General features: G+C 38.7%; 1 protein-coding gene across 4 annotated transcripts in view; it reads right to left on the minus strand.

The window, feature by feature from the left end:
* LOC123313043 (C-terminal-binding protein) overlaps positions 1–25,338 on the minus strand; it is a 70,574-nt gene that overhangs the window by 36,890 nt on the left and 8,346 nt on the right. For all 4 annotated transcript variants that reach the window (XM_044897734.1, XM_044897735.1, XM_044897731.1 and 1 more), the window contains exon 2: positions 10,435–10,490. The gene's annotated coding sequence lies outside the window, so the exon portion shown is untranslated. The remainder of the gene's footprint in view (positions 1–10,434; positions 10,491–25,338) is intronic.

Below are 25,338 nucleotides of genomic sequence, written 5' to 3' on the forward strand. Positions count from 1 at the left end.
CCTTTTAGATTCAACTTGTTTCATCGTTTTGACGGCAGCTAATCTACGATGTTTGCCCGTATTGTGTAAATATTTGCCGACGAGTCGGAATATACGAGAATTTCATTCTGGATCAATATTAATTCGTTATAGATAAGGGGCAATTTCCTGTTTCGTTTGTGGGTTAATCTTTCGACAAATACGTTTTCGGGGAATTCGGTCGATAGAAAAAAATTGTCGATCGCCTTGCACTTCGCGTAATGGTTGGATTACAACACGTTGAATAAATTATTAGACGGGAAGTTTGAATAACTCAAAGTTTAGAAGTAAGATCTCGATAACGATTCGGATTCTATTTTTATTCGTTGATTCGCCGGTGGGTTAGGGCCGTATCACGAAGGACTAATGGGGAGAGGGATCCATTGTTTGATCCGTGTATTCACATGCCCCTTTCATTATTCCTGTTTTTTCTCGACTCCGCGGCCAGCTTTATCTGCGTGATTAAAAAGTCACCCTGATGGGTCCCTGTGACATGAAGTGTGTCCTGTTCGCACATGCATACCTACTGGAGGTAGCACGATGGGATTCCGTACAAAAATTCACTACCCTGCGATGAATTCCAAACTGGAGAGACTCTAAAGAACTCAAATTCAACATCGATCTTTCTAAAGAACTCAAATTCAACATCGATATTTCTAAAGGTGTCCTACCCTCGTAAACAAATATTCTGAGCTCGTGTAATCTAACTATCATACAAAAGTGTTTCTTCTGACCTCAAGAATCAACTGTTAAAATATTTGTAGAAGTCAAGACCCATCCTGTGGAGTGTTGTGACCCATCACCATCAGGTGGTCTGGTGTGAGTAATAAAATACACTGCGCAAAAAAATTCACGCACATTATGGAAATCTCAAATTTATTCTACAACTGAAGGTGTTCTTAATGATAATTATTTTTATCAGAATTATGCATGCATATGTTATCCACTTTCAACGGTTTTCTTCAATACAGATGTTTTTTCCCAGCAGGAATAAAAAAAGATGATATTATCAGATTTTGAATGTATTGGCTCCATTCTAAAATCAGTTGTTCTCGATCAATAGTTTTTCTTCCGTTTGATTTTCTACACTCGATCGCTATGTAACGCGAAACACGCAATTTGACCCAAGAGGAATGTGCCCAAGCGGTAGTTTTGCGAGAAGAAGAGTGGACATACACAAGAATTGCAGAAAGGTTTGGAGTTTCCCATACAAGTGTGTACAGAATGTTGCAGCGATTCAGGGAGACAGGTATGAATGTCCGAAGACCAGGACAGGGTAGACCGCGGGTAACAACTGCCATTCAAGAACGTTACTTGAGAGTTTCTTCGTTGAGACAACGGTTTGCAACCACTCGCCTCCTTCAAATTCAGCTTGAGCAAACTCATGAGGTGCAAATTAGCACTCAAACGATAAGAAATCACCTCAGAGAATATGATTTAAGGCCTCGTGTCGCGACAAGAGGCCCAGCTCTTACCCCAGCCCATCGAAGGGCGCGTTTGGATTTTGCGAGAGAGCATATCCATTGGGAAGAGGCCGATTGGGAAAGAGTTCTCTTCACAGATGAGTCTAGATTCTGCCTCAACCATTATGATCGACGTTCCCTTGTATACAGACGTCCACATGAAAGATATGCTCAGTGCAATTTCCTGAATACTACTGGTTTCGGGGGAGGATCGATTATGGTATGGGGTGGAATATCTTTGACTGCTCGCACAGACCTAGCGGTCGTTGATAATGGAGCTATGAATGCTGATAAGTATATAAGGAACATTCTTGAAGAGCATGTAGTGCCATTTGCCCCATACATTGGTGAAAATTTCATTTTTATGGACGATAATGCCAGACCCCATCGTGCGCGCATCGTTCAGGAGTACCTTGAGGAGGTTGAAGTCTCTCGAATGGAATGGCCAGCAAGAAGTCCAGATCTCAATCCGATTGAGCAGGTTTAGGACAACCTCAATAGAAGGCTGAGAAGTTCAGAAAATCATCCAGCTACTCTTAATGACTTAGGAATCCAACTCGGAGAAATCGTGGAAGGATTAGATCAGAACATTTTGAGATCACTCATTTTGAGTATGAACCGTCGTTGCCGAGCTGTAATTAACGCAAGGGGTGGAAATACCAAGTATTAAATCACTTATCAGCATTTCAGTATTTTGAAAATTGTTCATTTCTCTTCTTTCACATAAGATTCGGTGAAATCCTGAATTTTTCTTCCATTTAATGTGTCTTGTTTCGTTCAAAACCTTCCCGAGAGAATATAAAAAATAAATTATAGAGTCAATGTAGAGTTAACTTTCATTAAAATTGGGATTTTCAGAATGTGCGTTAATTTTTTGCGCAGTGTATTTCACAGAAAGATACATTAGCTGTATATCCTTGTGTATACATCACAACGGAAAGCCAGGCCACGCTCATTTGGCAAAGACTAGAGGCACAAGGTACATGAGGTATGACTAAAGCAAGACTTAGTAGGAAGGTACTGCTACCGCATTCGGTGAAATCCTGAATTTTTCTTCCATTTAATGTGTCTTGTTTCGTTCAAAACCTTCCCGAGGGAACATAAAAAATAAGTCATAACGTCAATGTAGAGTTAACTTCCATTAAAATTGAGATTTTCAGAATGTGCGTTAATTTTTTTGCGCAGTGCAGTTAGTTGTTATAAATCTATATTAATGTAAGAGGATCTATGGTTTACTTCAAAATGCTTTGTTGTTCAAACGATCGCACCAAATTGGACAATTCTTTTTTTTGTTGTGTTTATTATTGTTAGGGCAAGGTTTATATAACAAAATATTCCCAAAAAAATTGTACAAAACAGAAAAAAAGGCATTCCTTTTTCTTACGACCAATCGAGCAATCACGATGAGTTAGTTATTATTATCTACCCTAGAAATAATTTAAATGGCAAAACTAGGTTTGCCGGGTCAGCTAGTTTGTGATAAATTCTAGTCCAAATCCCATTTCGTTATAACATTCTCTTCGAAAGTTACAAGTGGGTGGTGTGACTTCAGATGGAACATGCATAACTGGGGAACGGCAAGTGTAATAAAATTCGGACCTGATGTAATGACTTATTGTAATAAAAATGTTACAAATCGTAGTGGCTTGGGGTGATTTGGCTGTGGTGCGACAAACTTCCGAACCCCGATCTGTCACATCTCAAATCGCAATCAATCACCCAACACGATCATCGTAGACGGCCGAGGGGCGAGCAAGGCTGCGCGCGCGTATCTCCCATCCCACCAGACTTTTCCTCCGCGAACTTCAATCCTCCAGCAACGTTGCAATTAATCGGCGAACGATAGCGACGTCCTTAAGAGAGGAGCCCGGTTTATTTAATATGATTTGTAGGACAAACTGGAAAAGTTTCCCTCGCGCCGGAAAACTTCCGGGGGGAAACTTCGGGAAAACCGCCAAACTTCTGCGGAACGGAACTTTTCCCCTGCGAAACTCCCTCGAGTAAGTATTATTCGGCTCTGCTCGACTTTTCACAGTTTCGGCTATAATTTCGTTTCGAGACGGAGTTTCGTCGACGACAAGCGCGGGAGTGTGCCCGCGATCGAGGCGGCGGGGGTCCTCATTCAACTTTTCCGGGACTGTCTGCTGCTTCGTAACTTTTGTTTCGTCTCACGCCACTGGGAGATGGCGCACGTCTCCCACCCTCTCTCGAGCTGTCCTCGATTTTATCGACGGGGGAAACTTTGGCGATTTTTCAACGTTCGAAACTGTCGCCGAAATGTGACACTGTCGAGTTTCACGAATACCTCCTCTCGAAATATAATTTATTTTACTGTTCCACGTAATATTCAACAAATTTGCGGAAACTAGGGAAAATTATGTCCAAGAAACTGTCGCCAAAATATAAAATTTTCTTTCTCCATATAGCTTGAGAAAGGGCGAAAATACGATGCTGCCTTCCTGAAACCCCCGAGAAAACGCCTCGTGAGTGGTACCTATAAGTGAGAATGGAGGCCCGCGACGAGAGATATTTTTCAATCCTCATAACAACGCTTCACTTGTCCAACCCAAACTGAACCGAGCCTTATTTACTCTGTACTAGTCTGTACGAGGATATATTGAAAAATTCTTAGCCTACTATAGAACCAAACAAAATTTCAATGTCGAAATATTTTATTACTCAACATATTCTCCTCTCAATTGGATACATTTATTACAGCGAACCTGCAACGTCTCTAGACCTTTCCAAAAAAAAAAAACGTTTCTTCTTGCTCTGAAAACCAGACCTCCACAGCTTTTATTACCTCCACGTTGGAAGAAAATTTTCGACCTTTTGAACTTTTTTTCAGTTGAGGAAAGAGATGATAGTCTGATGGAGCCAAATCTGGTGAATAAGAGGGTGCTTTACTAATTCAAACCCTAAATCACGATTTTTTTGCATGGCAACATGAGATTTGTGTGCAGGGGCGTTGTCCTGCAAAAACAAAACACCTTTGGATATCTTTTCGCGTCTTTTCTCTTTAATTTTCTCCCGTAGAGTGGTCAGTGATATCGAATAGTAATCTCCAGTTATTGTTCTAACCTTATCCAGAAAATCAATCATGATTACTCCATGGCAATCCCAAAAAACTGAATCAAGAACTTTTCCAGCAGGTTCTTGGACACGAAACTCCTCAGGTCTTGCAGAACCAGAGTGTCGCCATTCCATCGATTGTTGCTTTGTTTCTGGATCGTAGAAATGTACCCAAGTCTCATCCATAGTAACAATTCGGTTTAAGAAGTCTACATCGTTTTCAAATCGAGCACAGATCGAACGCGATGCTTCTACCCCTGCACGCTTTTGGTCAACATTCGAACATTTGGGGATCCATTTTGCAGCAATTTTTCTCATGTCCAAATTAACGTAAACTATATGATGAACGCGTTCGTATGAAATATTCAGTGCTTCAGATAACCGTTTTAGACCAATTCGACGGTCTGATAAAATAATGTCATGAACTGCATCGATATTTTCGGGGACTGACACAGAAACTGGTCTTCTCGATCGGTCATCATCTTCAATGGAAAATTGACCTCTTTTGAAGCTTGCAGTCCAATTTTTCACAGTCGCATACGAAGGACATTGATCACCAAGGGTACTAAGCATATCTTCGTAAATCTGCTGACCTCTTAACCCTTTCAAATACAGGTACTTGATGATGGCTCGATACTCCCAATTTTTCGATTTTCACAATTTGAGAAAAATCCGAATTGTCATGAAAATTCAGTTGGTAAGCTGTGGTGAATAAATTCATTGTTAGTTTTGACAAACCAAATTAAACTTTTGTGTTGAATATCTCATGAAGTAGATGCTATACGAGAAAACTTGAAAAAATCTAACTTCAACACCCTGTATCTCGATAACTAATAGTTTGCAGTCCCATGTTTATGGGACTTTTTTTCTTAGAATTACTCAAGGAATCTCCTCTTTTCGTTTGTTCCTCCAATTGCGGACCACCCTGTATATCAAGTCTATAACTCGAAAAATTTGGTACTTTGGCTGAAGGCAACTTTTTCCAAAAATGTGTACCTAGTTGTTATAGTTCCATAGTTCATTATAAACTCTTAAAATGGCTAAATCGGAAAAATTGGTGAAGAAAGAAAGTGTTCCTGCTGACCTCAAGGAATCTACCGTTAATAGGAAATTCTATAGGTAAAAAGAAATTTTTTTTTCCATACCCATTTTTTTCAGATTTGGAAGAGCTATACCACCCCTAGAAAAACAAAATTCTCTTCAGAACAAGTTAAATCTAAGACACTACATATCTATGGATTTTTTAAACAGAGTTGTATTCAGCCAAACTACTCAATTTTTCGAATTTCAATCGCTTTTTTATTTTTTAATAAAAAATTACTCTAAAACGCATTCAACGAGAAAATATGAATAATATACTTTCATCAAAATGGTCAAATATTCATAAGATAGCTTCCAACTTAGTTACAACTGTTAGGTTCTTTGAATTTCTGGTATTTTCATGGTACGACATGGTCATAATGAGAAAACTAGAAGACGTGGGTGGCATTTTGTTGTTGGAGAAGAATCATCACATCAACGAAGTACTATATTCCGAAAATCATTGAATTCGATTAAATCGTTGTTGAAAATTACATTTTTTATGGATTCTCAACAGCCTGTACCTTCTCAACCAAGCCGAATCGGAAAAAAGGCCAAAGAAAAAGTGTTTCTTGCGTTATTTCTGTTAAATGTATGTATAATCAACAACAAATGATCAACACCTTCTCATCTTGCCAACACGGCGGAAAACATCAGAATTCCATCTCCCAACTATTTCAGGTATCCCAATTCGATACGCCTGATCGATTCCTGCATCGCACCCCTTTACAAAACCCCCCGGGCATATTCCCCAACTTTTTAATCTCGGACATCGACCGCAACGGCATCTGAATTGTTGATTTCTTTATAATTTCGTACTTCAAATTAAACCGTCAAAAAGTTCAGTTCCCCCGCTCAAAGCGGAACTTTTTCCTAATTAAGAACTAAATATCTGCGAGCTTCCTTCTCTCCGCGTCCATCCCTCTCACCCCTCTTGTCCTTCGCCTACGTCTCTCCGTAGTCTTGCCGTTTCCCCGGGGTGGAAAAACTCGGGAGCTATCTCTCAAATTGAGTTATTAAAGTTTCGGTTTTGGCGTTTGACATCCCGCCGTGCCCTCCGAACTCAGCCCCGGTAAGTTCGGTTATATAGAGTAAATATCGAGGGCTGTTAATGAGATGATTATTTGCGTTGTTTGGCGGTTGTTGAACCGTGAAAGGCACGGGAAGTAGTTTTTCCACCTAGGCGAGAGAGCTCACTAGGAGAATGTTCTCTATTGGAGGCTAGTATCGTTCTAAATAGCCTTCAAATAGAATGGTAAACATTGCATGGAAAAGAACTCAAATTCATCTTTTTACTTTGTTTCAGAATGTGTATTTTACTTGAGCAATCTCCTCCGTAACTCCATTCAGTTAACGAGAGTCTTCCAGTCACACTAGTCTTATAGTTGAGGAGCCCACGATGCTAAAATCGAGATTTATTCGAAACATGGAGACCAAGTCGATTTTGAAGATGATAACAATGCATTTTTTCAAAATATCTCCCTTCCTTCACCTCTAATCTTCCTTGTATTCATCATGAAAGTTGCAGATAATAAAATTCTGTACAACTTTTGTCTGAAGCAATTTTTCATACTCTTAACCGTTTTCGAGTTAGACGGCGAGGAGCTTAGCCACACATGCGAAAGGCCAAGGTCAATGTAGAATCCCAGTCTAATGTACATTCATCGCCATGTATATCAGAAACGTTCGAACGTAAAAAAAAATCCTTCGGACATAAATTCTGTAGAAAATATTATGCTCTATACCTGTTATAACGAGTGCAGGAACGATTTGAAGCCCATGAGAGAAGATAATAAAAAAAAACTCATTTTTGTGACCTTTATGGCCAATTTTTATTGTTTCGGCTTTCTGAAACTGTCCGATTACATTTTCTCCGTTATTCTTGAATCATTAGCTTCAAAATAAGAAATACAGACACCACGCTCGAGTATGTACAATGATCGTTTTTTATTTACTATTCTGACAGGCTGTCCTAGACAATTCCCCCTATACAGGTTGTCTGTAAACAAATGCGAAAGACTTAGGGAGATGATTCCTCGATGAAAGTACGCAGGGGTAGAAATCGACCTCCCTTCCAAGATACAGCCTTTGGAAGGCGATGACGAGTTGACAGTTTTTATTTTTTTTTTACGGTTCTAAAAAACACTGAGTCGTAAAACTATACATACTATGAAGTACTAAGTGGATGCTACTCATACAATTTTTTTTTAGATCTAATAACTTATTATTAACAAATAACAACCCTTTGTGATTTTCCTTCAAAAATTGTTTTTGTGGGTTAGATTTTTGAAAAATAAAATTCTTATGGTTTCCCATTCAATTCTGGAGAAAAAAAGACTCTTGCAAAATTTCGATACAGACGATACTTTTCTCGGAATAAATAAAAATTTACAAGCAGTTGTGTTCATTGTTCAGTCCATTTCACCGTATGAAAAGTATCGACTGTGTCGAAATTTTGCAAGATACTTTTATTCTCCACAATTGAATGGAAAACCATAAGAGAATTTTATTTTTCGAAAATCTATCCCACGAAAACAATTTTTGAAGGAGAATCATAAGGGGATGTTATTTTCAACCCCTCATAATAAAGTTGTGGAACCTAAAAAATTGTGTGTGAAACATCTAATTAGTGCTTCATAGTATGTATTGTTTTATGACTTAGTGTTTTTTAGAACCCGTAAAAAAAATTAAAATCAACTAGTCATCGCCTTCCTAAGGCTGTATCTTGAAAGGGAGGTCGATTTCGAAAAAAATTTATAGGAACTACCCCTGATAATTTTCATCGAAGAATCATCTCCCTACGACCACCGCATTTGTTTACAGATACCCTGTATACAGGTGAAATTTTTGGAAAAGGTACTCTACAGGGTCCAAGGTATCTCCCCTCCCATAAGAATCTCAATAACACATAAACCGTTGAGACTTCATCCAAGGTATGACATAGTGTCTAGATCCATCAAATCAGCTATCTAACAAGACAGAACACTGGGTGTGCCATTTGCAATGAAAAAGTAGTAGGCTGTTTCCGGTATAACCGGAAGTTGCAGAGGTCTGAAAATATTTCAGCCACACAATACCCCTCTGAATTACATACACTAGTCGAATGAAAATCCTATTGCGAAAAGAGCCTCCATAGACACATTACACGTGTTATGGCGAAATAGCCGTATGACCAAACCACTCCGTTAGTCGAAGAAAAAAAATTGACCTCTGCACCGTACATAATTCCCATGTCACGTGACCAAGAAAAGAGGGATTTCTCTTCTCAATATCACGCCGAGAATCTTCGAGGAAGGTCGTAAAGTTTCAGCATGAAAAGAAATTCGAAACCGCTATCATTTATTCACGGTTGTTGAAATGTTACCTGTGGTAATTACATCTATTATATGGTTTAATGATTGAAATTCCACATTGCCGATTGGCGAAATAACATACTACGCATCGATTCGGTGGCTCGGAAGTTATAGAACAATGGGGGCCCAATAACATGCCCACGGTTAGAGATAATAACGAATAAAATCTGTAACATTCATTATTTTAGGTATGACCACGTATGGGCACCTTTAGGGATTCTGATTGAACATTTTTTCAATCTCTCGAGATGATTATTGTATTATCCATACATCACTATTTGTTGGGGCATATTTTTAAGTGTCAGTAATTGGTGAAAGGTTGAAGAATCACAATGTACAGAGTGTCCCAAATTCGATGTCCAGTGAAGGAATCTCGGAAACTAGAAGAGCTAGGGCAAAACCGTTTTTGAGCTCTTTTTCAAAGAAACAAAGAATGGTGAGAACCGTAGCCTCCTACGATCCTTCATTTCACAGTTATGTATTAGCAAAAATTGAGATTTTGACGATTTTGAAAAGTGCTCATAACTTTTTCGTCTTTGAATTTACAGATTTGAAACTTGAAGCTTCTACAGGCACTTTCACAAGTAGAATCTACTGACGAACGATTTTTTTTTCAATTCAAAGAACGATTTCAATGAATGTTTGCATTTGAAAAAACCAAAGTGTGTCTAATAATTCGAAATCTGGAACAGGAAAAAAATTTTAGGTCGTCAGTGGATTCTCCGTAAAAAAGTGCCTGCAGAAGGTTCAAGTTTCAGATTTGTAACCTCAAAGACAAAAAAGTTATGAGAACTTTTCGAAACCGTCCAAATCTCATTTTTTGCTAATAACTCAAAAACGAAGGATCGTAGGAGGTCGCGGTTTTCAACATTCTTCGTTACTGTTACTCACAAATCGGTTTTGCTTTAGCCACTCTAGTTTCCAAGATTCCCTCACTTGACATCGAATTTGGGACATCCTGTACATAGCTGCGAAAGTGTACTTATAGTTGCCGAAAAGTATGGTGAAACCTACTGTATGATGCATAGCACGCTGAAACCGCTATAAAAATAGGAAATAAATAAACAATCCGCAAAATGCAATAATTAAAACATATAAACATTGAAATATATCCGATATCAATTATTCATGAAACGTCTAATTTCCAAGCAGTAACTTAAAATAATGAGAATGATGACAGAACTACAAAACTGAGTGAATAATGGCAATAATGCGCAATTTAGAGTTGTTAAACTTCATTTTGTCGTTGTAGTGTGGTGATATGCGTTCAGAAAAAAATGAGCATTTTTACACAGTCGAACACTTACATATTTAAAGGATATCGACTGTTTGGTCATTACCTCTACCATTTTCACAAATTCTACACACACTAGTTCAACATTGTAAGAAGCTTTCTCAATACTCTTAAAACGTGGTACCTAAATAGATTTCAACAATTTTTATCTCACCTTTTCAACACTTCGGTCAGTCCAACCAGTTTTGTGAGTTACGCCGATACTGAAACCTGCAAACAAAAGTAGATCGTTGTAAATCGAACCACAAAACTATTTCAATAAGAAAAAAACTTCCGAGCACGCTGCAACACCCTTCGAAACTTCAGGCGGAACCCCACGCACAAATCCACTATCTGATTTCAACTTCGCAGTGAATACAGATAAGGCAGTCCACATCTGCCTTCACGATTTTTACCCCAGACTGGTTCTCGGAACTAACGGTAACGCAGGCTAATTTTCGAGGGTTTTTGACAATGAGCATAGGCCAGTGGGGAGGTCGAAATTTCAATCCATTGAGCGGGTTGCAAATGCGTGTACAAATGGTAAATTCAAGGTAACAAGATATTTATGATGCTCTCGGACAGCCGATTGTGAAAGTTTACTAGATTTTGTCCACAACTGCCTAGCTGTTTGAGCAGGTCCATTCCAGCAAATATTTGTACATGTAATTCAATTCGTAACATGTATGAATTAATGAGTGAATATGGTAAAAACAGATCGAACCGAATAATAATGATGAAACAAAGAAAAAATAATCGAAACAAAATTTTGTTATAAACGAAGCTCTTTTTCAAAATTCTTTTCTAAAGCCCTTTTGCAACAGCCGAGAATTCTCTAGAAAATTTACTCGAGATTTCATGCGCCGTGAATTATGTACCGTTACATACGCACTTTCGGTAGAATTCTCTGTTCAGTCTCCGCCCTTTTCTTGCGAGAATTTTGTAGAGAATTCTCCAGAGAATTCTCGGCTGTTGCAAACGAGCTTTAAGATCTACCTTTACGGTCGATTTACCCTAAAATGCAGAGGCCAAAAACACTTCTCTGCGAAACGGTACTACCCACCCCTGTCTGAAATAGAAATAGAAAGGTCAGTTTTGTCAAATTGACGTGAACGTCAAAAGTCTCGAAATTCTTAAGCTCATTATAAAGACTTAAAATCTTAATATCTTTTTATCAGTGCCGAAAAGGAAAAAGGTATAGGAAAAAGTGTTTGTCTTGACCTCAAGAATCGACTGTTAAAATATTAGTATGAGTCAAAGACTCACCCTGTATACATACTATGGGGCAGTAGTGCGGTATGCAGGAAAACTGTGGAAAAAATAGAAATGTCTAACTTGAGATCAGTACAGATAACCCATGAGGCCATCCAAGAACGTTATGAGAGGATCAAAAAGCCAGAGACTATGGTTCTCTTTTTTCTATAACATATAATCAGCAGACACTTCTAATAGTTGAAACTAAGCATTATGAAGATGGAGACAGCAAAGAGCAGTGTTTTAGACCTCGGGCATTATGAAATTCTGCTTGTAGTAGGGGCAGGTAGATTCGGAAGGGCTCTTTGTGTTCCTTAGGGTCTGTAGTTTTTAGTCGGCACCGTTATTTGGACCTAAATGCGTCAGGGCTTTGACTGTCGTACGTTTTACCGAAATTTCACCGCCACAGTAACTTCTCAGCGTTACGTTTCGATGTTGGAAACCTCCCTACAGCATGAATTGGATGAGCTTGATGGAGAACACAATCTGGGTAATAGCTGGTTCCAGCAGGATGGGGCTACAGCCCACACAGATCAAATTTTATTAGCTGTTTTGAGACATATTCCCAAAACCGTTTTCCTTCAACTTTAGCCCTTTGAAAATCGTCAATTGATCCTATGCATATGTAACAAGGGTGGGTAACATCTGGTTCCAGCAGGATAGGGATACAGCCCACACAGCCTCGAATTTGATCAGCTGATTTGAGGGGGATGTTGCCAAAACCGTTATTCTCAAACTTTTACCCTTTGAAAATCGTCAATTGATCCTGTGTATCTGTGGAAAAGTGTGGAGTAACCTCTGGTTCCAGCAGGATGGGGCTACAGCCCACACAGCTCGAATTTCAATAGCTGTTTTGAGACAGATGTTCCCAAAACCGTTTTTCTCCAATTTCCACAATTTTCTCAACCCTTTGAAAATCGTCAATTGATCCTGAGCATCTGTGGACAAGATGGTTAACATCTGGTTTCAGCAGGATGGGGCTACAGCCCACACAGCCCGAATTTGATCAGGTGTTTTGAGGGGGATGTTGCTTAAACCGCTATTCTCCAACTTTTACCCTTTGAAATCTTCAATTGATCCTCTGTAACTGTGGACAAGGGTGGGGTAACTTCTGGTTCCAGCAGGAAGGGACTACAGCCCACACAAATCGAATTTCACAAGCTGTTTTGAGGGAGATGATCCTGAAACCGTTTTTCTCAAACTTTTACCATTTTTTAGCCCTTTGAAAATAGTCAATAGATCCTGCGCATCTGTGGACAAGATGGTTAACATCTGGTTTCAGCAGGATAGGGACACAGCCCACACAGCCTCGGATTTGATCAGCTGTTTTGAGGGAGATGTGGCCAAAACCGTTATTCTCCAACTTTTACCCTTCGAAATCGTCAATTGATCCTCTGTAATTGTGGACAAGGGTGGGGTAACTTCTGGTTCCAGCAGGATGGGCCTACAGCCCACTCAGCTCGAATTTCGTTAGCTGTTTCGAGACTGACATTCCCAAAACCGTTTTCCTCCAACTTTAACCAGTTTTTAGCCCTTTGAAAATCGTCAAATGATCCTGTGCATCTGTGGAAAAGGGGTGGTAACATCAAGATGGAGCTACAGCCCACACAGCTCGAATTTCAATAGCTGTTTTGAGACAGATGTTCCCAAAACCGTTTTTCTCTAATTTTTACCATTTTTTCAACCCTTTGAAAATCGTCAATTGATCCTGCGCATCTGTGGACAAGGGCGGTTAATATCTGGTTTCAGCAGGATAGGGACATAGTCCACACAGCCTCGAATTTGATCAGCTGTTTTGAGGGGGATGTTGCCAAAACCGTTATTCTCCAACTTTTACCCTTTGAAATCGTCAATTGATCCTCTGTAATTGTGGACAAGGGTGGGGTAACTTCTGGTTCCAGCAGGATGGGCCTACAGCCCATTCAGCTCGAATTTCGTTAGCTGTTTTGAGACTGACATTCCCAAAACCGTTTTCCTCCAACTTTAACCAGTTTTTAGCCCTTTGAAAATCGTCAAATGATCCTGTGCATCTGTGGAAAAGGGGTGGTAACATCAAGATGGAGCTACAGCCCACACAGCTCGAATTTCAATAGCTGTTTTGAGACAGATGTTCCCAAAACCGTTTTTCTCTCATTTTTACCATTTTTTTAACCCTCTGAAAATCGTCAATTGATCCTGCGCATTTGTGGACAAGGGTGGTTAATATCTGGTTTCAGCAGGATAGGGACATAGTATAGGGACATAGTCCACACAGCCTCGAATTTGATCAGCTGTTTTGAGGGGGATGTTGCCAAAACCGTTATTCTCCAACTTTTACCCTTTGAAATCGTCAATTGATCCTCTGTAATTGTGGACAAGGGTGGGGTAAGTTCTGATTCCAGAAGGATGGGGCGACAGCCAAGTTTTTTGAGTGTTTTGAGACTGACATTCCCAAAACCGTTTTCCTCGAACTTTAACATTCTTTAGCCCTTTGAAAATCATCAATTGATCCTATGCATGTGTGGAAAAGGGGTGGTAAATCAGGATGGGGCTACAGCCCACACAGCCCAAATTTGATCAGCTGTTTTGGGACTGATGTTGCCAAAATTGTTTTTTCCAACTTTTACCTTGTTTATCTGTGGGTAAGGGTGGTTAGGAATGAGATTAAAAATGACGAAGCACTTAATTTTCCCTTAAACCCGGAAAAAACGTGCGAAACGGCCTCAGGGTCCCGCAGGAACGGAAAACGTCCCTCGGACTCCCACAACAAGCGAAACTTTCCCACTTGTCAGCCGTGTAAAATACTTTCCCGAACTACCCCGCGCCAGAACCGACGTATATTTCATTACTTCTCCCCAGTCCGAACGAAACTTATCTCCCGTCTCGAACTTCTCCCCCCGTTTGTTTATCTTCCACGGGAATTTTCCGATTTGAACTGCCCCAACCCCCCTCCCACCCTCCCGCCGTTGATATCCCGAACTTTTACTAGTTTTGTTTACTTTTAATATCGTTTAATACGCGCATTTATTCCTACGCCTCCCTCCCCCGCACACCCCCCCTCCCGTTCCGAGTTATTGTCCGTTGTGCCGTGAAGTTGGGAAAGTTTTTAAATTTACGATCACGCCGGGAAAACTTGATAATTCATTCCGTTGCAGTCGTAACTCCGTAATGAAAACGCCACGGATTTCGTCCACTTTTTAATTGAATCGATGGGGTTCTTCGTTAACGGGAACCGGCGGGGAAAAAAAAAAGGAGGGAGAGGTGAAATTGCCTCGGAAAAGGGAAAATCGGCTAAGACATTCGGAGATCAAAGGCGAGGCGGATCGCTTTGTTGTTCTCGGTCCGGGATTGATTTCGAGAACGAGGAACGAATCCGGTGGAAATTAATGTCAAACGGGGGTAGGTAAGTGGGGTGAAAGAAAGAAGCAACGGACCAAGGCTGGAAGAAAACGTCGGGGATTGTAAGGGTGGGTGGGTATGTAAATGTTGAACGTTGATAATACAGTATTCTTTGGAGTTCCGTTTAATCATGAAACATTTCAGACAGAGGATCATTAATTACGAAATTACTGAAATATTACGACATTCCTCTCCTTCAACACCTGAGTGTAGGTCAGTTAATCAAAATACAAAGAGGGTGACAATAGGGAATAGTCCTTCTGACGAAAATGATGTATTTTTTATTAAATTACTTTGAAACGTCACATTTTGAAATAACCATTTCAACCGTTTCCCCAAAAAAATTATTTTAATCACTTAAAAATTAAAAATAAAAATGGATATTTAAAATTTAAAGCGTTTCGTTACTATTGCACAAGTTGGCAACATCGACTGAAATATGCCTTGATAATAAAGGTCAACAAATGCATTATCTTGATGAGATAGACAAAGATGGCTGTCTATGAAGTCTGCGACGAACGAGGAACGTCGTAAAATTTTATGGGATTTTTATGGCTGGTTGCTGTTGAGGCTCGCCAGTGAATACGCGCATTATGATGGCTGTACATCAACAGTTGTCAGTTTATGAACAAGCCATTGTTCTTTTTATTTTCTAGTAGGCGCTGTTGCCAAATCGTAAACTTGAAACGAAGCGATTTGAAATTGAGGAGAATTCCCCATTTAAAAACTTGCCAGACCAATTATGTCGCGACAAGGTTGTTTTCAGAGAAAATGCCAAAACAGGTCAATTTTTATTCGGAGGGGGACAAATTTTGAGCAGAATTGTAAGTCGAAATCTCCTCAACCCTAGGTGTAGGGGCTTTACTCCCTGAATTCTTAATAGGAAATAGTGGGTGAGATTTACCTGAATTGAAAGATCACTTGTCTCTCTACATTAATACTATGGTTTGTAAATTATTATTGATTCCTTGAAGTATTTACAGGAGGTGACAATTTGAAAACTTGCCATGCCAATTATAGCTCGACAAGGATGTTTTTGAAGAAAAAGCCGGAACAGGTCAGTTTTTAAAGGGAGGGGCACATATTTTGAGCAAAATTGTAAGCTGAAATCTCCTCAAACCCCTTCTCTTCATAGGGAATAGAGGGTGAGCTAAACTTCAATTAGAAGACAATATGTCCCTCTACATAACACTACTGTCTTCCAATTGAGGTATATATAGCTCACTTTCTATCCCCTATTAAGATTTTAGGGGTGACAAACCCTACACCTAAGATTGAGGAAATTTTGGCTTACAATTCTGCTAGAAACATGTCCCCCTTCGTATAAAAATTGACCTGTTCCGGCACTGGCAAGTTTTCAAATTGTCAGCCCCTGTAACTACTTCAAGGACTCAATAAAAATTTGCAAACCATAGTATTCATGTAGAGGGTCAAAAGATCTTTCAATTGAGGTATAGCTCACCCCCTATTCCCTATTGAGAATTTAGGGGTGATAGCACCTACACCTAGGGTTGAGGAGATTTCGGCTTACAATTCTGCTCAAAATATGCCCCCCTACGAATAGAAATTAACCTGCCATTTTCTCTGAAATCATCCTTGTCGTGACATTATGGACTGACAAGTTTACAAATTGTCAGCCTGTATAAATTTGAAGGTGTATTTAAAGATGAGGCCTCTGTAACAGAAGGTAGAACTGGTCAATCATTTCACAAAAAACCACCTAGACAAAACTTTAAAGATGACGAAGAAAAACTTGACAATATTTACTGAAATAGATCCTAATGCGACCCTAGATCATTTGTGATTTGAATTATCGCCAAGCAACAAGAAAACAACTCACCTAATGATGACCGAGTCAACCATATATGTATAGGGTGTTCCTAAATTGGCGGTACAAACGAAGAGAGTAGATTTCCTATGTAATTTCAAGAAAAGAAGTCCCACAAACAGGTATAGCAAACGTTTCGTTTACGAGGTATTTTTTATTTTTAGATTGGTATCAAAACAAGTTGTGAAAAGCTGTTCATTATTACAAATACCGAGTTTGATTTGATGTGTCAAAACTAACAATGATTTCATTCACCACAGCTTACCAACTGAATATTTATGACAATTTGGATTTTTCTGGGAATTTCGAGAGAATCGTTCAGAATTTTTTTCTCGAAATCAGAGGCAGATACAACAAAACTACAAGAGACCATAAGGTTTCGTATGAAAACAAAGCTTCTTTTAACATTTTTTCAAATTAACAGTGGCTCACCAAGAAAAAGTTTTGAAGGAAAACATGGGACAGTGTTCCAGAAAAAAATATCACATGTCACATAGTGTGAAATATCAATTATAATATTTATACAAAATTTCAGTTGAATATCTTGTAAACTGTAGATACTATAAGAGAAAAACTCGAAAAAATTCAAACTTTCACACCCTGTATCTCGAAAACGAATCGTTTGTGCTCCCATATTTGTGAGACCTTTTTTTCTTAAAATTTGTCGAAGAATGTCCTCTTTTCGTCTGTACTTCCCATTTAAGAACATCCTTTATGGTTTCGTTTAGACCAAGTGATAAAAATGGAAACTTAGGATTCTCGCATTTTTCTCATTGATCAGTTACTTTGAAGACTTTATGAATTGCTCATTTCGATAGAAATTGACAGAAGAAGAGTCCATTCATAAGAGTAAAAAAAAAAAATAAAATATTAGTTCAAAATCTCACCAATAAAATTCGTCTAAATTATTCAGGAATTTTTTCTCAATTGTCATCACAATATTCTTCTCGTTCCAACCCTCCAACAATCTTACCCGACGTAAAAATGGTGTGAAACAGCCCCAACAACGCCAATGTAAACAAATCCACGTCAGTTCCATAGAACCGACAAAAGTGAGGTTAAAACCGGTCTCTTCATAAATTACATACTTTCCTAATCCAATTTCGATCTGCAATGGTGAAAATTGTGACATTTCGAAGCTTTCGAAAGCGATAGTCCCTTGCGTCGTTTGTAATTCAACTGTGCAGTTGATAAATTGCCATTTTCCGGCCAAGTGGCTCGCCAACATCGTCTACTACGAGCGAGCGCAGCAACGCGACATCGAAATTATCGCATGCGTTACACCGCACGTAATGATAATAATTGTTGATTCCACTTTGAAAATTTGCGAAAGTTAGATGAGTTTGTTATTTTACGTCGGCACGGGAGGAAATTGGGTTTATGCGCGAATAGGACGAGAAGATTGCGGTGGAAGTTTTGAATTGGCTGTTGCTGGGCCTTTGTCGTCTCCGCCAACTTTTATTGTCCGTAAAAGTTAAGTTGTGGTAAGCGAGTGTGTCGTGAACGATACACCTTGGGATACGTTTGCCTCCTCCTCAAACCCGTACGGTTATTATCAACCATATGTTCTCGTTTAGAACAGTTTCGAATTGGAATGAAAAAAGATGCAAAAAAGAAGAAGAAAAGAGGGATATTTTTCAATCCTCATCACAACGTGTCACTTGTCCAACCTAGACTGAACCAAGCCTCACCTACTCTGTACGAGGATATATTGAAAAATTCTTAGCCTACTATGGAACTAAACCAAATTTCAATGTCAAAATATTTTATTACTCAACATATTCTCCTCTTAATTGGATACATTTATTACAGCGAACCTGCAACGTCTCTAGACCTTTCAAAGAAAATGTTTCTTCTTGCTCTGCAAACCAGACCTCCACAGCTTTTATTACCTCCTCGTGGAATGAAAATGGATGTAAAAAAGAAGAAGAAGAGTCTTAATTATTGGACTTCTAATTATTGATTTGCACTGACATATGTTTCAGCTCTAGCCAACTTCAGAGCCCAAACCTAAGACCTATGAAAGACAACTTCAAATTTTTATTTCAAGAACCTGCCACGGAAATAGGCTTCATATGAAGTTGAATGAAAAAAATAAATATGCTGAACTCAAAATAGAAAGGCCTTTCGAAAGAACTTACCTACTCGAAATATAGGGGTTGGGATTGTAACACTTAAGGTTGAGTCGCTGTTTTTCAATGGTCCACTCTGTATGACATATTAATAACAGTCGAAGCCGTTCTTTTGAAACGGACCGAACTATATTGACTTCAAAAATTTCGAACTGAACCGTTTGAAAATAATCGGAAATATTCTCTGAGATGAAGAAGTTTGACAAATGATAGGAAAATTTATATGTAGACGACAATTCGAAGAATGACTTCACAGAGTGGCTGAAACATATATGTATTCACAAACTGTAGACTGATTTTGGGATTATTGTCCCTCATCAGTACAGTGCAGTGTAACATCTCAACCGGAGGACGGTGTCTCTAAGCGAGAAAGGAGGCCCGCCACGAGGGATATTTTTCAATCCTCATCACAACGCGTCACTTGTCCAACCTATGGACCAAGCCTCACCTACTCTGTACGAGGATATATTGAAAAATTCTTAGCCTATTATATAGAACCAAACAAAATTTCAATGTCAAAATATTTTATTACTCAACATATTCTCCTCTTAATTGGATACAGTTATTACAGCGAACCTGCAACGTCTCTAGACCTTTCAGAAAATTTTTTTTCTTTTTGCTATACAAACCAGACCTCCACAGCTTTTATTACCTCTTCGTTGGAAGAAAATTTACGACCTTTTAAACATTTTTTTCAGTTGAGGAAAGAGATGATAGCCGGATGAAGCCAAATCTGGTGAATAAGGGGGGTTTTCTTATAATTCAAACCCTAAATCACGAATTTTTTGCATGGCAACATGAGATTTGTATGCAGGGGCGTTGTCCTGCAAAAGCAAAATATATTTGGATAGCTTTCCGCGTCTTTTCCCATTAATTTTTTCCCGTAGAGTGGTCAGTAATGTCGAAGAGTAATCTCCGGTTATTGTTCTAGCCTTATCCAAAAAATCAATCATGATTACTCCATGGCAATCCCAAAAAATTGAAGCAAGAACTTTTCTAGCAGATTTTTGGACACGAAACTTCTTATGGTCTTGGAGAACCAGAGTGTTGCCATTCCATCGATTGTTGCTTTGTTTCTGGATCGTAGAACTGTACCCAAGTCTCATCCTAGTAAAAATTCGGTTTAAGAAGTCTACATCGTTTTCAAATCGAGCACAGATCGAACGCGATGATTCTACCCTTGCACGCTTTTGGTCAACATTCAAACATTTGGGGATCAATTTTGCAGCAATTTTTTTCATGCCTAAATTGACGTGAACTATATGATGAACGCGTCCGTATGAAATATATTTTTCCTTGGACATCTTCTCTCTTTTAATTTATTGCGTAACTCTCGCTTACTTTTTTGACCTCAAACTCTACTTCTAAAGAGTCATTGTTCGTTGCTATGGTAACGCAATATTGTTTTTTGCATGGAACTGGTCAAAAAACCAACGAAAGTACAACTATTCACCGAGATACTGCAGGAGGATATAAGGGATCGTTAAAAGTTTGGAATGCTTCGAGTTCTTCAAGTCCATCAACAAACTTTTGGAAATATTAGTTTACGTTCGATCTACACACACATTGAACGTTTAAAAAACTCAATGAATTGTTTGATATTTAGTTCTACTTCCATATAAGGCGAAACTCCACGTTTTCGAACAGAAGAATAATATAGAATGCAGCGTATTTTCCGACCGAGTGAAAAAAAATTAATAACTGTCTCCAACTCCTCCAAGTCCACCCGAGCTATCATTACCGGTAGAATTCCCAAGTTTCTCCACAAACTTTTCCCCTGATACGTCCGGAATTTATCTTCGTTCCAACTAATGACATTGTCAACAAAGTTCGCGTTGAAGTAGGTTATGTAACTCGAGAGAAATAAAAAAAAAAAGGAAAGAACGCACGTCGACCGAGAGAGATCCGAGGCGTATTCACTCACGAAAATAGAAACGGCACCGAGCAGGTGGAAAATACATCATGATATCGTTGCCGGGATATTCGGAAACGGACGAATTCGGCGAATGTTTAGGGTTCGTCGGTTCCTCGAAATATGTTAAGCGAGGGATCGGGTACGAAGAGCAGGTACGGGGCAGGATTCTGGCCATTAGATAGTGGGATAGAAAGCTTTGGAACTGCCGACGCTCTCCATTAATAAAAATGGAAAGAAGCTCTGACCAGAGTCAGCAGCTTTTATGTTCTAGTTTTCATCAGGTCTACAGAGTGAGTCTTTGACTCGTACAAATACCTATAACAGTAGATTCTTGAGGTCAAAAGAAACACTTTCTTCCCTAATTATTTTTTCCGAATCGGCTCGGTTTGAAAGATACAGGCTGTTGAAAAACCATAAAAAATGTCATTTTTGTTCTATCCCACAAACGGTTTTATCGATTGAAATGAATTTCGGAATATAGTTTTTTATTTATTTCATGAATCTTCTTCGAACACAAGATATCACCCACGTCTTCCAGTTTTCTCATTATGACCATTACGTACCATAAAAATATCAAAAATTCAAAGAACTCAACTCTTGAAACTAAGTTGGACTCTATCTAATGAATATTTGAACGTTCTGTAAAATGAAAGTATATGTTCCTCATATTTTCTCGTATAATGCGCCGTTTTTGAGTAATTTGATGTTCAAAAATTAAAAAGTATCTGTGAAATTTGTCAAGAGGGGAACTTTGGCTGAATAAAAATCTGTTCAAAAGATCCACAGATGTGTAGAGTCAGAGATTTAGCTAGTTATTCTGAAAATAATTTTGTTTTTCCAGAGGTGGCACAGCTCATTATGAAAATTTAAAATGGATATATCCTTTTATCAGGGTCGAATCGGAAAAAATGATATAGGAAATAAAATAAATGAATAAAATAAAAATATTCCTCATATTTTCTCGTATAATGCGCCGTTTTCGAGTAATTTGATGTTCAAAAATAAAAAAGTATCTGTGAAATTTTAAAAATTGGGTACTTTGGCTGAATACAACTCTGTTTAAAAGATCCACAGATGTGTAGAGTCACAGATTTAGCTGTTATTCTGAAGGTGCTTCTGTTTTTCCAGGGGTGGCACAGCTCATTATGAAAACTTGAAAACTTAAAATTGCTATATCTTTTTATCAGGGCAGAATCGGAAAAAATGGTTCAGGAAAGAAGTGTTTTTTTTTTGACCTCAAGAATCTACTGTTAAAATATTTGTACGAGTCAAAGACTCCCCTGTGTAGGCAACTATATAACTAAATTTTTTGATCAATAATTCTATTGATGTTCTATACAGGGTGTCACGAATTCCGTTCATTCAAATATTTTGGGCCCTCAATGTGTAGAGGTTAGCGGTTCCTTCACATATAGCAATTTCCAAACCTTCTAAATCAGCTGATTTTTCCCCTCCCACTAGCTACTTAAGAAATAAGTATAAACATTCCTCTAAAACGAATCAGCCGCTCTGTAAGTCAACAAAACCGTAATATATAAAAAGACTCGGACAAGTCGGTTTTTGATTCCACAGAGAATCTAAGAACAAATTCAAAACCGTATCGCTTCAACCCTTAGTGTTACAACCCCAACCCCCATATTTTGAATAGGAAAGATGGGGTAAGTGATGCCTCATTTGGAAGGCCTTCCTATTCTGAGTCCAGCATTTTTAATTTTTTTTTCATTCGATCGATTGGTTTTTGAGATATTCAATTTTAAATTTTGTAAAGAATTGGTCAAATCCAATGTGTGAATCAATAAATAAGTATTCAGTAATTTATTTTTTCGACGATATCCTTCAACTGCCATACACCAGACATGAAAATATCACCGTTTTTTTTCTTTTATTAACAATTGAGTTAAAAATAGTTCATACATTGGCAGAAAGAATTGAAATAATTTCTTTATGTTAAAAAATTACCAATGCCAGGAAAATTCATTCCAACATAGCATGTAACAAGGATTGAATGAAAAAAATTAACTATGACTCTGAATAGAAAGGCCTTTCAAATGAGTTATTATCACTTACCTCTTTTCCCTATTCAAAATACATATAGGGGTTGAGCTTGATGGGCATTATGGTGGTTTTATATATGTATAGTTCACATGAAATAATAACACCCTGATCGATGGAGAACTGTCGAAGGAGATAATTTCTTAAACGCTCTACACTCCTCACAACTTTAATCGTCAAAACACCCCTGACCGACGTGAAGTTAGGGCAGCTTCCATCTGGACCCCTTGAGCCCTGTCCCGTCGCCAAACCGGATATATACGGAACAAACTTTACGCTTCTTGGCAAACAATTTCAAGTATCCCGATTCCTCGCGAACTCGACGAAGCTTTTCATCAACTTTATTGAACATTCCGTTTTATGCGCGTCCGCCATAAAGCTCTGTGTCAACTTCGGGTAAAGTTCCCCTAACGCGTCGAAAGTTTGACAAAACTTGGCAATTTTGCTTCATTACAGGCGGTAACAAGGGAAGAGAGACAGGTATCGACCGGCTACGATAGGGGTTGGTTGGGGGTGCTCATTTCGATCGCCACTTCTCGAGTTTTGGCGTTATGAGGTGACGGAAATAACTCGATTAGGTGTCTGGATTTCTTGGCTTTCGATATCGATCGACATAAGGTGATAAATTGGATGGAAAATATGCCCAAATAAACTGCTCCACAAGAGTTGGGGATATCGTATTCAATCGTTTATAAAAGTACGTAATCTTCGAGAAAATCGCTGTAAAATCATTTAAAACTCAATAACAACTTGAATCGATCCAATAAAAATCATTATGAGACATTTCGTTAATCTAGTCACCCTTTTTCTGAGGCTTGGATCTTTGCATATGCTTCATGAATGTTCTTATTTTGAAATGAAGTCAGTTTATCAACGGCTTCGATTTGAAACGAGTTTTCTGACAATGCCAAGACGTAAATTAACAAACGCTGAGGCTAATAGGGCTATCGGAATGCTACAGGGTGGCCTAACTCAGGTTGTTGTAGTCAGCCAAAGTGTGATATCGCGACTATGGAATAGGTTCAGGGAGACAGGTTCCATGTTGGAAAGAACAGGGCTTGTTGGGCGACGAAAAACAACACCTGCTCAGGATCGTTTTCATCACCGTTTCGGCAAGAACAAACCCTACAGACGACGTTTGAGAGAGGTGAATCTAGGTGTTTGTGAATAAATGCAAAGGACTTCAGGACATGATTCCTTTTGTGATTCCTTCTCATTCATTAACAGATACCCTGCATTCAGGAATTCTGTAAATTTCACTGTAGAAACTCGCTTGAGCTGGAAATTTACACATGATCTATTTTGCTATCAACAGTACCAGGGACAAAAGTCCTTGAGGAAAGATTCCACTGCCTAATCACAGCATCATTACTTACAATAACAAGCCGTTGGAATAGAACACGGAAAAATAACATAATCTCCCAGAAATTTCCACAATTTTCCAGTCGACACCAGCTACAGTATCCATAATCCTCAATTTCCCAATAGAAACGCCGTTTCCACCATGGATATGCTAAAATTTATCGTGACAAGTTCCGGCATCTTCGCCTCTATCATAAAATTATATTAAAACTTTTTACGGCGGTCGTAAATACATGACACGTTCTAGACCGGTTAGCGTTTGATAATTTGGAAGCTGGTGAATCTGTGTCGTAAATCGTTGCTGCTGGAAACTGGGGCATTTGACGAAAGTGAAAATACTCGCCTATGACGCCTTCTGAAGTTAATTGGCTTGTGCTACATCCTTTGTATACAATTTCATGCATCATCGAACCTAGTTTGGGGAAATGCGATTTGTTTTATGTTTGACATAGTTTATGGGGAGAGTGACACTTCTAAGCGTCGGGATTCTCTGTCAGGATCATCATGTCCAACTATTCTTAGATAAAGAAATACCCAGAAATGGAATAACAATTTTTGGTACAATATTTTCACTTGTACAAGGGTTTTCTTTCTACACAGCTCATTTAGATGGCGTTATTTTGCAATAAATTGTTTCTGGAGTTTAAATCTAGAGGTTAACAAGTTGAATTAGCGATTGTTTGATTAGTTATGTAAATGGATACCAAGAATATAATCAGTCAGTAATTTCATGAAAATTTAAAGCTTGTCTCCAACCGTGAAGAATGTTTTCTGGAAATTGATCGAGTACGTGGGAAGTTGCAATTTGAAAGATTTCAGAAGTTTAGTTAGACTTTCCCCAAATGAATTTTTGAGCTCCTGAGTGACCAATGTACAATCTTATCACAGGTGAAAAGGCTTTTTTCTGGCCATGATTTTAGGCTAATTTATTATCCTAGTGAAAAATGTTTTACGCTCGAATTGATGAAGAAATCAAGGGTTCGTATACGGGGTGTACTGAATATTTGCGGAAAACTTCAAGGGGAGGGAAGGTCTTATATTTTTTTTTGAGTTATTGGGAACAGAATCTTCTCCATCTAGTGGAAAATCTGAACCAAACCAAACCTAACCTAACACCTTCTGACCTTTTCATATACCAAAAGTGTTCTCCTCAAAATA

The sequence above is a fragment of the Coccinella septempunctata genome, chromosome 5, assembly GCF_907165205.1.
Source record: "Coccinella septempunctata chromosome 5, icCocSept1.1, whole genome shotgun sequence".
In the NCBI taxonomy this organism is placed as follows: Eukaryota; Metazoa; Arthropoda; class Insecta; order Coleoptera; family Coccinellidae; genus Coccinella; species Coccinella septempunctata.